Source organism: Palaemon carinicauda, chromosome 9, assembly GCF_036898095.1.
Source record: "Palaemon carinicauda isolate YSFRI2023 chromosome 9, ASM3689809v2, whole genome shotgun sequence".
In the NCBI taxonomy this organism is placed as follows: domain Eukaryota; kingdom Metazoa; phylum Arthropoda; class Malacostraca; order Decapoda; family Palaemonidae; genus Palaemon; species Palaemon carinicauda.
The window spans coordinates 68,732,841-68,745,340 of NC_090733.1; the positions used below are offsets into that span (position 1 = coordinate 68,732,841).

General features: G+C 35.4%; 1 protein-coding gene across 5 annotated transcripts in view; it reads right to left on the bottom strand.

Moving 5' to 3' along the window:
• Positions 1 to 12,500, bottom strand: part of LOC137646987 (septin-9-like) — a 195,452-nt gene that overhangs the window by 33,440 nt on the left and 149,512 nt on the right. Inside the window, exon 3 of one of the 5 annotated variants that reach the window (XM_068380065.1) lies at positions 7,100 to 7,210. The exons of the other annotated variants lie outside the window; for them this stretch is intronic. The gene's annotated coding sequence lies outside the window, so the exon portion shown is untranslated. The remainder of the gene's footprint in view (positions 1 to 7,099; positions 7,211 to 12,500) is intronic. 5 annotated transcript variants of the gene reach the window in all.

A 12,500-nucleotide genomic window follows, 5' to 3' on the forward strand; every position in this document is an offset into this window, starting at 1 on the left:
CTAAGAGATCACTATTTAGGTAGCAGTAAACTTAAGATGATACCCGTACATATAGTGATGACATCCATGAAGAAGTCTGAGGAAGAAATTGTGACTGACTATGTTATTAGGGCCGAAGCCAATGCAACCTCTTTGAAGACTGCAGGTGAAAATACCAATGATAGCTTACTAATAGGCTATTCCAGAACGATTACCTCGATGTTTAAAAAAATTCAACCACTTATTACACAAAAGGAGACTACAGTTCATAGAATCTTGAATTGTTTATATAAAAAATCAACAATAAAAGCAACTTCGATTGTAATATATGTGCTAAGGGTAAAATGTGGCAGTTAAGGAACATGGAAGTAGAATTGGTTCATTGTGAATAATTCTGGTTCAATAGACCCTGTTGCTAAGAGAGATTTCAAGTATACAATTTTTTCTTGTTGAGGATTATTCTGGATTAATTGTTGCATGTTTATTGTAATACGAAAATGATGATATAAATGTGACATAAAATTATTGCTGACACTACGCCAAATGTTGCCATAAAATGATTCAGCACTGATGTACAGAATTCACTTTCAAGGGATTTAGGTCACTTCTCATTAAAAATTGTATAAAGCACGAATTTTCTGCAATGTACTAGCCTCATCAAAACGTCACAGTGGCAAGGTCATCGCATTCAACTTTTGACTTGGCTAGATGTTTGTTGTTGGAAGCAAAATTGGAAAAGAGTTGGTAAGTCTATACCATAAAGACATCCACATACATTTGAAATACAGTAGGTATCATAATTCAAGAACTGGTAAAGCACCATATAAGATGACTAAACAAAGACCAAACTTAAGCAATAGTCATGTGTTTGGTGCTATATGGAACTGACATGTTCAAAATAAGAAGAAACCGGATGCAGTGAGTAGGAGATATTTTAGGTTATGACATAAAAAGCCATGCATACCATGTGTACTACCCGGAAGAAAATTATGTCAAAAAGATACCGTATGTGAAATATAAGGAGAAATTCCAAGAGGAAAAGAAAGAATCTGAGTATATTTATCATGACAAGTGCTCATTGCATACTACACCAAGTCCTAAAGTTCCAGACTCTTATGAAGCTGAACATGCTGTCACAGAGGAAGACAAAATGAAAACTGTCCTAGATAAAGTAGATGAGAAAAGCGAGCTTGATCAAGATGGATGTGAAAGTAATTCTAACAGAAGATATCCTGAAAGGGACTGGCACAAGCCAGAATATCCAAAGGAATATGAAACAGACTTAGATTTATCTAACATCACAAGGTTGTCTATGAATCATTGGTATGAGGTTACAGATACGCCTAGAATGTATGGCAAAGCAATGTCATCTCCTTGTTGATGCAGCTCATTGGAAGGAGGCCATGAGGGAAGAAGTCAGACCACTGGAAGAGAATAATACTTATGAGCTTACACCTCTACGTAAAGGTCGCTCTCGAGTAGGAGGGGGTGAAATGGCCTATACTGTAAATCAAGAGCCTTATAATGATGTAAAGTATAAGGCAAGATATATGGCTAAAGGCTATTCACAAATTCAAGATATAAATTATCAAGAAAACGTTTTTCCAAGAGCATACATTATTTCAGTATGAATGTTAATGCAGTTTGCTTTGCAATATAGTGTTTTGATATACCGAATGGATGTAAAGATTACATATTTAAATGCAGACATCGATTGTGAGATTTATTTAACCTAGCCAGAAATTTTCATTGAAAAGGGCAAAATTAGTGAAAAAGTTCTGTAAAATCAAACAATCATTATATAGCCTTCAACAAGAGAACATAATTGGAACAACCTTTTGCATAAATTTCTTTTGTTTATTAATTTTGTACTATCTTTTACACACCCTTGTCTTTATACTAAATTTCTAAGTCGGTTATTCGTTGATATGCTAAGACGTGGTAAGCAAGCAATTGTTTTATTTGCTGATAATCAGGGGGAAATAGCATTGTCCAAGAATTCAGTACATCACCAAAGATTAAAACATTCAGATATAAATTATCACTATATTAGATCTGATATACAGAATGGTTATATTGAATTGTATGTACCTTCAGAAAATATTTATGATATTTTTACAAAGCCTTTGTCCAAAAAAGGACTAGGCAAGTGTTTTCTTATAAAAGACTAGCCTTGAGTGTGAGCGGGGTATTAGATATAAACTCAAGACATAATATGTTTATTTAAGTTTACTATATATCTTTATGTTTATCAATTTTCTATATTTATCATTGGCACCTCGGCTGGCGAAGATTGTAACTAATGTAACAAGAATTAGTAGATAAATCACGCATGGCACCTTGGCCATTGAACTAATTATTGGCCTTTCACTAAAGCATCCTCCCCATTGAACCGTCATGGCTACCCCATCTTAGCAAAGACATTCTCTAGGGTAAATCTAATCCAACTTAAATCTATGTGTCTACCTAACCTAGACTTAACCACGGTGTCGTGCAAATTGTTGTACTTTGATCAATTTAACCTGGGAAATTTATGTTGTGCCTATGCTGACTTAATGTATCCTAACCTTACTCAGTCTAATTGAAAACTATACCCTAGTTATTTTGGCGTATTGCTGCAACAGTATGTTGCTTAACCTAATTGTTTTTTTTTTCTCTAAGGTATTACTCATTCTTTATTAAGCAAGGTTCATAGTTCATATGATGAGAGGGATAAATGATTCAGTTATATTGATAAAATTTCTTTGTATTTCGTAGCAAACAATATTGCAAATAGGTCCTAAACTATATGGTCTAGTACAGGGGTCGGGTAACTATTTTGGGTGTTACCCCAAATGAATTTGTAGTAATATTAATTTACTCCGACTGAAGTAGTCTGGAGCACAAACTAATTCACTTATAGAATTTATGGATTATAAAAACATTAACAAAATTATATTAGGATAATGTATTGTTTATTTCATCGATCATAGGGAAGTAAAAGTCATTTCATTTTTTTTTTTTGCAGGGAAATAGCATGCAAGAAAAAATCGTAGGAATTTATATATTTATATATATATAAAATAAAGAGCCACACTTTTCCGCATTTGGTGGCAAACAAGCAAAATTATTGACTATCATGTATTTCTAATTCGTACAAAACCAAAACTTTTATTTCATTTAATCCTCTATTAGGGGGAAAATCTTTAACCCTTTTTGGCACAAGAATGGCACACGAATAAAACATGAAAATCATTTAAAACTTGAATATTTTATTCAAATCAACTCTCCAAGGCTTTGGAAAATGACACGGTTTCATCATGGATATAACGATCTCAATATCACTAATATCACTATCACTAATATCACTAATATTTGGTTGTTGTCTTCAAGATCCAATGTATTTTGTTTTTAGATTTACAAGGGTAAAAAACCCATGTGCTCACAGGTAGGTTATTGTGAAAGGTAACGTAATTATATTTCCTTTCAAACATGCAGTTTTATAATCTTTCCAGCTATTGGCCTCCAAAAACTTGAGACATCCTCCTTGGTTTCAAATTTCAAACTAGTTTCACAGTTCGAATGAAGTTCAATAAGGCCTTCTTCCAATTCTTCAGGATCTTACAGTAAATCAGACAGTTCACATTAGAAGGGATTTACAACCCAGCTCACAGTATCGGAATCAAGCTCTGGAAAGAAGTCACAGAAAATATTTCTAGGTTTGGTCAGGTGGCATGTGACCAACTCCTTCATGTGACTAAAACTGTAGTCTCCAAAGCCTTCCAAAAGTTGTGTACAGGTTTGAAAAGACAGTGATCTTATTGGCATTCAATTTAGGGTTCAACTACTGAAGCTTTGATCCAAATGCTGAGATTTTTTTCCTTGTCAAGATGAGATTGATTTTCTTTCCTTGCAGTTCCTTGTTCGGTGCATTTCTTTTCCAACTAGGGTTGTAGATTAGCAAATAATAATAATAATAATAATAATAATAATAATAATAATTTAAATGCCCAAAAATATCAGCTTAGTATGCAAGATGAGTTAGCTAGGTTGATTTTTTTAACTTTTCTGCAAGCGTGTTTTTGATCTGGCAGAAGCGTTTTAAGTATGGTTTTAAGAGCCCACACTCAGTTCAGGACATTTCCACGTGAAAGCCAACTAGAAAAGAAGAGATGAATATTGAGCATCTTTATCTTCATATAAATCATGTACATGCTCGTGTTTACTGCATGATTTTTACAATACTGAACATGTTAATTACATCTTCAATGCATTCTTTTCTCCTACTTTCATTTTAGTTTCCCTCACTTAGCACATAAATTACCCAAAATATCGTCTAAATTACCCCATCTGGGGTAATTTACCCCGGTTCCCCGACCACTGGTCTGGTACTTTTGACCAGATGGCCACAGTGCTTAATAACCATTTTAAGCCTCAGGTGATTGTAATATATGAGTGTTTCAAATTTTATAGGGGGTATCAAGAACACCATGAAAGTGTATCTACATTTGTTACAGCTTCAAAGTCACTCTCAGCTACCTTTGAATTTGGTTGCAGGTTAGAGGAGACTCTATGTGGTAGACTAGTTACGGTTCTAAAGAGGATGATACCCGGCGTAATCTTTTGACAATGAAGAATCTTACTTTTACTTGTGCAATAGAGATTACTTTTGCACAAGAAGCAACAGATAAGCTGTCAGGGAGTTCGGTCTGAAATCGAACGTTCACAATCAAAAGTTAATTGCTGTAAAACTACCAGTGTTAAGACTAATTCCTTTCTTAGGCAGAGGTTTAAGCAAAGAGGGAAGAGGAAAAATAAGAAAAGTAAAAAGCGAGAAAATCTTGTAGTGCATTTAGGAGAAGCTACTGGAAGAGCGAATGCCCATTCAAAAAATCTGAATGTGACTTGTGTAAATTTACAGGGCATATTGTCAAACTGTGTTTTCCTAGAATAAGCATGGCTCGACTAAACCTTTTAGAGATCTATGGATAATTCTAATAATTGGGTGCCCAGTTATTACATTTTTTTATAGCTAGTCCATCCAATTTCGAAGATCCAGACTAAAACTGAATGATATCACTGATATTGAATTTCAAGTAGACACAGATGCTGCATGCACACTAATCAATGAGCAATAGATCCAGGGGTGTTTTCCTAATGCTACTCCAACGATAATGCCTTCAAAGTCTGGGTTGAGAAGGTATGGAGTTTCTAAAATTCCTGTGCATGGGGAGATTTTGGTGAAGATTAGTTTGCGGGATAGGTCTGGGAGAACCAAGCCATTGTTATTGTCAAGGATTCTGGATCATATCTATCACAGTTACGTCAGTAGTGGCTAAGATGGCTGATTCAATTAAGGAGGCATTAGGAACTTTCCAGAAAATACAAGCGTCTTTCCATTAGTTGGAGTCTGTATCGCCTAAGTATTTCAAGGGCCATAACATTCCCTATGCTATGCATGCTAAAGTTAACACAACTATAGATAGGTTGGTTGAGTAGGTTATAATTCAGCATAATATGGCACACAGAAATTGGACCACACCAACTGTACCTGTGCTAAAAAGTAATGGTATCATATATATTTATGGTGATTGACAATTAATCAATTACTGAGCTACATAGGTTATGATATTCTATGTATCTAGAACTAATTACCTTTTTGCTCCTAAGGTAGTGAAAAAAAATCTAGGCAAGATCTGACTAATGCTTATAATCAGATGTGGCTAAATAAAAACCGTGGTTTGTTCTAGTACCACTATTTGTGTTTCAGTGCAGCTATTGCTCCATGAATATTCCAGGGAGCATAGAGTATTCGTTAAGAGGTATTGCAGGTGTGTGTGTATTCTTGGATGACATTTTGATCTTGGGCTCAAACTCATGTAAACATGAGCTCTATGGGAAGTTTTAGGAAGACTGAAAAAGATGTGCTTAATCTTGCTTTCCGGGGATCTATGTTTCTTTACATATAAGAGTATCTGCAGACAGCTCTAAACATTGCTTGGGTACATTGCATTTTCAAGAGAAAAATTATGACGATTGCCAGATGTCTTTACATCCTAAAGGGAAACTTAATTATTCGCAAACTGAGAAGGAAGTGTTTGAAGTAATTTCTTAGAAAGGTTTAAAGGTCACTCATGAATGGCAGAGGCAAGAAACAGTGACATTTCCTTAAGCAAGCAAAACTATGCCCTAGAGACTAATCTTATATACATATGGTCAGCGCCCAAGCCCTCTCCACCCAAACTAGGACCAGGGAAGGCCAGGCGATGGATGCTAATGACTCAGTAGGTAGAGCTATGGGCTACCCCAAACACCCCATCCTTGCAGACATTGAAGGAACTAATAAGTTTGAGCGAAACTTAAATCTTAATCTGGCACTCACCAGGCAATGACATTACCAACAGGTATCATTCTAGCACATTTGAGGGAGATAAACTGATTTTGTAGGGCCAAGAAGCACAGCAACACTATACAATAATGATTATCTTATATTCTTACTTTAGATTCCATATTCTATTTCCTGCTAACATAGCCTTTATCATTCCCCAATGCCATAACAAGTATTCTTGTATGTGAGATTGAGTGTGTTCAGTAAGGGTGAGTATCCTAGTTATGTACATTGTGATTATAGCCTGGGTGTTGTCTTTGTCTTGATAAATTTGTAAATGGAGACAGCGTCCTTCTGGAGTACTATATATGTTAACTTATAATTGTACAGCTATTTATCCTACCTAGGAAAAGACTAAGTACTCACATTTAGCCACGCCATTGAGCTTGCCATAAGCAGTAATGGTCAATGATGCAATCTATTCACACATTGGCGATCAAACTGCTGCTCCGCATCTTGTATAGCGTTTAGTTGCGTCTGTGAGGTACTTTCTAATATTTTGGCAGTGATTCAGACAATTAATAAAAGTTGTCAAATAACTTATGCTTATCATAGATTTTCACCCGCATGGCTAAATTTTGTGATGCCTTATCATAGTTTCTGTGATGTTCGTTCTTTTTTGTTACATGTAATTGTTCCCAAAGAGTGCGACATTTCACCTTACTTATTTTAAAGCAATTCTCATTAAAAAGGAGTTTTAATGAGGATGTTCACATTGGATGTGAAGCTGTTTTAAAACATCGCTTTACTTACACATATAGGCTACCACAGAAGACTTAGGGAGTCCTTCAAGCCCCAACCAAACATTCTTTGGGTAAGCTAGTAGTTTGTAACAATCCATGGTAGAGGTTCATCATAGAACAACTGAAAGAGTTATTTTTCATTTATTAAAAAAGTAATGCAGTAATGAAACCATTGCCTTTACCTTTTGATAACAAAGGTGAAAAATAGGTTTTACATGTGTATCCGTATGACTTTATAAATATATGTGAATTATCAAAAACTTTGCTTTCATAAATTCAATAAATCTTATTTTATCATCTTATTTTTACTATCTACTATCTACATCACTGCTGTATTTCGATCTTTTTCTGAGTAAGATTTGATATCTAATTTCAAAATCTTTTGTGGATGCTCATTATCTATCATACATCCACTTCTCAGCAATAATATAAACCCTTTGCAGATCCTTTTAATATCCTTACAAAAATAATTAAATGTTTTGTGCTATTTGGTTGTTCACAGGAGGGACATAATCATTTAAAACTTGAACTATTCATCTGGAAAAGATATTCTTTCGTTACAAAGAGTTCATGAACTTACTTGAATAAAACTTTTTAGTTATATGTAATTATTAATTTACTATCTGTTTTTTTTTTTTCAGATATCATCCAAATTGAATAATAGATGGTTTAATTCATGCTTTACATCAGCAACTTATTGAAAATCCGTTTGTCCTTCCGGTATATTATCACTTTGTGTAAGCCTAAATTCTATCATTATTGTAATTTGTGTAAAAGATATTAACGTTATTTATGTTTTCAAAGTGTTGCCCTAAGTTTGATATTATATGCCAAAATTTTCAGCTCATTGTCAGTGATGGTATGATATGACCATTGCTGGGACAAGATTGCTGAAATCCTTCAAATTAATTTGTAGTCATGTTTAAGTCTTCATTTAAAGTTGTCCTACAGAATACATAAAAATAACTTCACTATTACCATGGCGTAAAAATGTACGTGTTTAAGCAAGATTTAACACAAATTAGAGCTAGTCTCTTGACAAAGCAAACTGTTACATCGCTCACGGTATGGTTTTCATTACTTAAGAACCATATGAAATCGACGAGTCTCTCAAACATTGCAAATGTTTATTTATGGTGACTTACCCAGGCTTGTGTGGAAATTCTAAGGACTTGGAACATGACAGTGTTTCTATATTCAAAGAAATATTTCTTACAAAGTTGAATGCCTTCAAGTACTAATAAATTTCATCTAAACGCCATTTTAATAAGAGTCAAATTTTAAAGGTCACTGTGTATACCAACGAATGATTGGAGAGGTTTTCATGTTTTATTTGACTACAATATTACAATTATGTATCACATAAACTTTTGAATAAGAATTTCTCTCCCAACACAGAATCGTGTGGTTCCTCGTCTCTCAAGGTCGAAGAGAGAGAAGGCCACTGGTACCCAAACTATTGAATTGGGTGCTACAGTACATTTCCTTTCTATTTTTAGGGAAAGGGCAGCCTAATTAAGCGCACTTTCGTGCACAGTGCATACATCGATATGACATCAACAGACGACGTCGCATAAGAAGACCAATCTACTCAATGCATAAAAAATGTCTATTATATATTTTGAATTTGTTAAGCCATATCAATCTGTGATATGAGATGAGAATTCTATTTTTTAAAATGAACTATGACAAATGTCGTTTTAGGATAATTCCTTTTTATCAATATAAAGAAATGATTTACCAACAACAACCGAAGGATATTTTGAGGGTGCAGAGCTGTGCTTTTGAATCCAGTAGCTATTAACATGATCCCAGAGTGCTCTAGGAACTTCATCTGCTAAGAAGGTTACTGCTGTTGCGCTCCGTCTTATGCTTGAATTTCTCTAAGATAAAAACTCCTACTGAAGACAATATAGAATTTTATCTGTCGTTGTACATCTCTGTAATTCCTACTTGAGCTAGAGCAAGAGAAAAAAATGGCATTTTTGCTTTAAACCAAAACATTGTTTGTGCTTCCCAGGGCTGATCGAGTGTTGAGTATCCGGTATCAACACTACTAAGTATAATGCAGCAACAGTTTATGAACAAATATATCTATTTGTTCGATCCTGAAATCGATAAACGATAACAGTCAAAACATAAAAATGAATTACGGTCCCTATATTAAACTCTGTTTGGGTGTTCATGTAACAGAGCTCTGTTTTATAAAATAATAATACAGTACTGTATTATACATTCAGGAATCTGTTTATCCTCGGCTAACATTACAAAACTCTTCCCTTTATCTGAGAGGGCAACATGCTTGTTTAGAAAAGGCTCCCAGACCTGACCAGATAGAACCCCATCGTGATCCTGAATTACAAGTTTTCTTTTTCTTTCCATTCAAGTCATGCCATATTCTACACTACGGAATGAACGTTAACAAAAACTGAACGTTTGAACTGCTTTTGCAACTAAGAAGATATTTACATTTGCTTTTCAATATCAAGACATATTTCAAAATTTCATTGAAAGTAATAGAGTTGGCAACAGAAATATCATCAGTAAGCAATGCGATGAATTGTACGTGCTATTCGCAATACGTAAATGAATTGGACTGCATATATTATAATATCTTGCTGACACGAAATAGTGTGTAATGGTCATTAAATTCTCTTGCTCTTATGCAAAGGATCCTTATAGAAGAAGAAAATTCATCTTACTAGATATTCTCTAAAATCCTGAAGAATTATATATATAATTCTCATTGATATTTAAATTTTCCATCAATATCGATCAAATGAAAACCAGCATGTGTGTGTGTGTGTGAGAGAGAGAGAGAGAGAGAGAGAGAGAGAGAGAGTCTATCTAACTCGACGTTTCTCAGCTAAGGGAAATGAAAGTCAGCTGCTGCTATGCGTAGCTGAAGTGAGTGAGAAAGATCATATCTTCTTTCCACCGTTTGGCCTTTCATTTCCTATGGTTATTTGTATCATAATCGTTATCATATGGAAAAAAAGATTAAATAATATCTAAAATCACACATACATCGACAGTAACAAATTGAGTTGAAAATGTGGTAAAAAGTTATGCGTTCGTAGATACACATTTAGCCTACCTCTACATATATATTCATATTTCATTAATGTATGAACACAAGTACATATTATGTCTAAATACGAACACACATTTCCGTATGGTACAAATCTGTTTATAACCAGTGGTAGAATATCAGGATTCTAAATTGCTTCTTCCCATTTCTACATTGCAACACGATATAAACCATATGGATTAGTCAACCTCTCATAAGGTTTCATTTTGGCAGAGATGGAAAACACGAGATGATGTTGTGCACAAATTAGCTGAAAAAAAATGATAACGATCTCATAACGAAAGTTATCCATTTGATCAATACTATCAAAAAGACAACTGGAAAATCTCTATATGTCAGAACTAGGGCAATAAACCTTGAGACACTGTTATTGTCAGTATTCGAGTAATCCTCAATCAATAATACCAACTGCCATAATATTATCTCATCTCTAGTGAATGAACGACCCGAGCATAGGGTGGAGAGGGGAATAATAAAGAAACAAAACAAAATAAGCGAAACCATAAAAGGAAAATGAGACAATGAACGCTACCCCCAAGACGTGTCAGATTGCATCGACGACAAAAGCCGTGACTGTCTCGTCTTCACTCTTCTCTCCATCCCAATCTCTCTCTCTCTCTCTCTCTCTCTCTCTCTCTCTCTCTCTCTCTCTCTCTCTCTCTCTTGGATGATAAAAAAGGGAAAGTAGTCTGCAAAAAGTCATGATTTGTTAATGATTTAGAGCACGCTCTACGATCTTAACAAACAAGGAAAATTAACACAACATATTGTTTCCCACTATTGAGGAATCATGAAAATTCAAAAACCTAGTTTCTGAAAAGTTCCTTAAATAGCTTGAATGAGTCGTACTTTAAAGGGCAAGAAGAATCAACTCCAAGGAATTTATTCATGGAGGTATCAATGATTTCAGTAACCGAAAAGCATGACAGCAAAAGTACTTCCATTTTACACAAGTCTACAAAGACAAAACGTGTGCACTGACTTAAGGAGAGCCATATGAGACATCAAATACAACACCTTAAATGAAGACACCTTGCACACAGTCACTCCTTGTTGCACAGACAATTCGCCCTAAACTGAATCCAGTCATGTAGGGAACCACGGAAACAATGAAGCAAACATCCTTGCCAAGAGTTCCGCCACAGATAGACACAATAAGCATCGCATAAAACCCCTACCTAGCCCAAGTCAAGAACAGAAGCACACCTAATGCAGCACACAAACACAGTCCAGTATGACAGGCCTAACCTTCAAACTCCAGATCTGCCACGTATGGTACTTTAACACCATGAACATAGAATTACATAATGTGGCCAAAATTACACTCAGGAATTTAACAGTAACCATCCACAGACTGCACATAAGTTATCTCTGCTCCTGGCAAATCATTAACATAAAGGACAGAATACAGCTATTGTCAGGTACCTACTCACTAACCCCTCGAACACTATCTCTTTCACTGTCCATAGAGACCACTAGTCTCTGACAGAGTTTACCTACCTCAAGACCTTCTGCTTTCTGCTCAAGAGATAGCAAAGCATGTCTTGAAAATCATAAATACATTTTTAGGCTTCCTATACTCATGCCTTCCTCCAAGATAATTCTAATCGACCCCCATCCTAACGAATGGCATACTGTCTTACCTTTTCACTCCTCCCCTTCTTATTATTGATCAACACTAGACTCGCATTAATGAGGCAGGCACCTCTCCATATCCTGGCCAAGTCTCCTGAATTCCCAAACTTTAGCTCCTTGATAACCGATATCTTCCATAGTAAGAGGAAGACTTACTCCATTCTCCAGCTCCTTCTCCCATTCCTATCCAATACCACAACCGCAAGAATTCATTTCTCACAGACACAACACTACATGTTGCTTAACAACATAGCCCTTCCCCATCTTGAAACCTTTTACCCCATCACTAACTAAGCAGTCGTGACTGGTCTCACTCCCTTTGTATACAATGACCTGCCAAGTGTGCACTAAGCTGGCAGTGCCTTTCTCTCAAACTGCGTATTCTTCACTTCCTTTCTAGCCCTCTCCAACACTGCTAAAACTAAGACTCTATCCTTTTTTCTTGCATTTAAGCTTAAACTAGAAAAATATGTCCCCCATTCGATTCCTCTTGTTGAAAAGTGCTTTGCTCCTCACCCATTCCCTCCAACTTACTAGGGCTTGCTGCCATACGGGTACCACACGAGTTTTTGGGGTTTGCCCCCACCTGTTTTTCTTTCTTTCAGCTTCGATGGTGTCTTAAAATAAAGATTATAAGCAGTCCTTTACAATTCCACAGTCTAAAAAGAGTAAACAGATTGCTGAA